The sequence below is a fragment of the Dromiciops gliroides genome, chromosome 3 (genome assembly GCF_019393635.1).
Source record: "Dromiciops gliroides isolate mDroGli1 chromosome 3, mDroGli1.pri, whole genome shotgun sequence".
Classification (NCBI taxonomy): Eukaryota; Metazoa; Chordata; class Mammalia; order Microbiotheria; family Microbiotheriidae; genus Dromiciops; species Dromiciops gliroides.
Genome location: NC_057863.1, coordinates 144,540,464 through 144,544,006, shown reverse-complemented (window position 1 = coordinate 144,544,006; position 3,543 = coordinate 144,540,464). Strand labels below are relative to the sequence as shown.

General features: G+C 39.1%; 1 pseudogene; it reads left to right on the top strand.

Annotated features, from left to right (window-relative positions):
- The first annotated feature begins 1,666 nt into the window (after positions 1-1,666).
- Positions 1,667-2,179, top strand: LOC122751921 (annotated as a pseudogene).
- The last annotated feature ends 1,364 nt before the right edge of the window (positions 2,180-3,543 follow it).

The following is a 3,543-nucleotide window of genomic DNA, read 5'->3' as shown; positions in this document are numbered from 1 at the left end:
AGGAAGCAGAGCTTGTTTAGGTTATGTAACGATTGGAATGACGCCACCTGCTGGAGACTTACTGTAGAAGAGTTCCACCCATGAAGCGAAGGTCTTTGAGGGCAAGACCAGGAGTCTTTATTTTTGGCATCAGGAAGTGACGCCGGCTAGTGGGAGGAGGAAGGAAGAGACTGGCGCTCGGTCTGGCTCTCTTTCCTTTGGACTCTGGTGGAGAGCGGAGCTAGAAATGTGCTCTCCCTTTAATAGATAGGAATCTAGGCCTTTCTCTTTACCAAATTCTTATTCTCCTTAATAAATGCTTAAAAGTCTAACTCTTGCTAAAGCTTATAATTTATTGGCGACCACTCATTAGATATTTTAGACAGTTTAGCTAGAATTTTAGCCCTTAACAGTTACCTGGGACATTTTTACCCCAGATGTTTAGATTCCAATCATCTGGTATTTTTCTATCCCCTTTCTCATTGTCCCTGGCTCTATTAACTTCACCTGTGTTGTAAATTTGTTCCTATTAATAAAACCTGATTTGTTTGTGGAAAAGAGGCTGTTAATCTCCTTTCTTATCAGTCTTAGTGAAATAACTTTAAAAAGGCAGTTTGGAAGGGAGAATACTCTGGACATAGAGGTCTCTCATAAGTTTCTGAACCCCAATATTATAGCAAACCACCCAATGAACTCTCCCCATAGTAAATTTGGCCCAAACAGAAGGAAAAAGGGAAGGATGGATGGAAAGAAGGAAGGGAGGAAAGGAGGGAGGGAGGCAGGGAGGAAGTGTTGCCTAACTAGAACTGGCTAGTTGGATATCCAGTGGAGGATCTACTACTAATAACAGAATTCTATTTTTCCTTCATTCTCAAAGAGGACACATGACATCAGGAAGGTTATGTCTTGACTTGCAAGTGAATTGTATTTAAGTGATGCAGGGTTGTGCAAAGTCACCAGCCTCACTCTTTCCTCCAGAGCTATCTATGTCCAGTAGCAAGATATAGATCAGGACTACTAGAGATGGACCAAGAGACAGTGAGAGACACTGGCCTTTTTAAGATAAGGTTTTTCCCTGGTCTCAATTTGTCTAAGCCAATACCCAAATCATTGACTAATGCTAGGTAAGAAATGAGAAGAAATGAGGAAGGTCCAGTAGCAGCTCCATTTGAAACCAAATGTATTTTATCAAAACTTGTTTGTTTTTTTTTTCCCAGTGGTATATTTTTAAAAATCATAACCCAATTCACTCTGTCTCTCTCTGACTGGCCATTAATATAGTTCCCAGCTCCAGATTCACCTGGTCATTGTTTTGGTTTTGATAGCTCAGAATGAGCATAAATTGTTTTTGTTCTTTCCAGAAACCCTGAAGGTCTTCCCCTCCCAGACTGATTTTATTTTGAGTATATAAATAAAGGAGGCTATTTTTTTTCCCTCATTTCTTACCTAGCCTCAACCACTGATTAGGGTGTTGCTTCAGATTAACTGAGACCTGCTTAAAACGGTGAAGTTTCTGACTACATCTAGAGCCATTTCCAGTCTTCCTGATCTGTATCTTGCCACTGGACCAGATGAAAACAAAGGGCGAGCTTTTTCCTCCAGCTCCACGTGCCCCCCCCCCCCAAGCACTGCTCAGGCTGCATCTCGCTCACACTGAGGCCCGGCCCGCAGCAGCGCTACTGCCGCCATGATCATCTACTGGGACCTCATCAGCTATTTACAACATTTACAAGATCCAGGAGATCACAAACTGGCTGTGCCTGGAGGTGAATGGGAAGATGGTCAGTAGGACAGAGGGTACCATTGATGATTCACTCATTTGTGGAAATGCTTCTGCTGAAGGTCCTGAGGGTGAAGGAACAGATGCCACTCTAATCACTGGAGTTGACATAGTAATAAACCATCATCTGCAAGAAACTAGTCTCACAAAAGAATCCTACAAAAAGTACATCAAAGACTACATGAAATCAATCAAAGGCAGACTTGAAGAGCACAAGCCAGATAGAGTAAAACTTTTTAATGATTGGAGCTGCAGAACAAATCAAACACATCCTTGCCAATTTTAAAAACTATCAGTTCTTCCTAGGTGAAAACATGAATCCAGATGACATGGTGGCTCTCTTGTACTTCCGTGAGGATGGTGTGACCCCATATATGATTTTCTTTAAGGATGGTTTAGAAATGGAGAAATGTTAATAAATTCAGCTGATTAATTTGAATCAACTGTCATCATAACTGGCTGCTGCTTTTTGTCATCTACACAACACCAGGATTTGGACAAACTTGGACTGATGTCATCTTGAGTTTTATTCATTTTTTTACCTTGATTTATTTGGAGTGGAGGCATTGTTTTTAAAAACATGTCATGTAGGTTGTCTAAAATAAAACACATTTAAACCCATTTGAGAGAATTTGTCTTGGTCTAATTATTTTTTTTTAGTTCAAATTACAGTAACTTGCTATAGTTGTACCTCAAGGATCACTGTAGAGATCATTGCCTGGTTTTAAGTTACTTTTCAGCAAAAGCCTCTTCAGATACTTTTCTGCAGCTGACTGTAAAACTGGAATCTAAATTCTGTTTACTAGTTAAACCTGAGTGGAATAAGGGAAGAGATGCCCACAAATGTGCCAACAGTGTGAAGTGGACTTTTCTACATTTTAATTTCATCTACAAGCTGAAGTATAGTTAACTCTGGAAGAGATTACATCCAAACTGAATAAAGTGAAACCATGTAAAACTAAAAAGAAAGAAAGGAAGGAAGGAAGGAAGGAAGGAAGGAAGGAAGGAAGGAAGGAAGGAAGGAAGGAAGGAAGGAAGGAAGGAAGGAAGGAAGGAAGGAAGGAAGAAAACAAAGGGCAAACACCATTAACAATCTTATTCTAGAATACTAGACAACAAAAATCCGAGTATCTATATACCAGCTTGGCTCTTTTAAAAATAATTTTTGTACCACGTTACAGGCTCACATTTAACCTCACTCTTCTTCCTTGTCCCCAGTTGACCATTTCTCATGCTCTTTCCATTCCTAATTTACAATGACCTTTTCCCATTGCTTATTTTACAGATATTCTTATTTTCTTTTATTTCTATTGGTACTTTCTTCCTTATTCTATAATAAAGTAGTTGAAACAAATAACTATGGCTTCTCTTGAAGTCTCTCCCTGCCCAGTCAATCTCCCTGATGTGACATTCTGTCCCAACTGGGTGTTCAGTAAATCAGATTATTGTCTCTTGAAGGCTCCTGAAGAGGTGGACCCCTCACTTTCCTTTTTTAGCACTTTGGCAGCCTGACTGTTTAATAATTGCATAGTTAATCATAAATGACCTCAAGAACAATTATGCTAGGTCTTCAAATTGAAGGTCAGAGAAAGGATTTGAATTCTTAAAAGGCAGTATTTTTTCTTTTAATTTCAGAGATACTTGACAATGTTTCATTGTCACTGAAATAAATTACCTGGCACTTTTAAGTTAAGTATGGAAAATATTTTAAAGACAATGAGGTCACATGTCAAGGAAGTAGATTAAGGATTCCATGATTAAAGTAAGGTGTGTCCTAAATTATT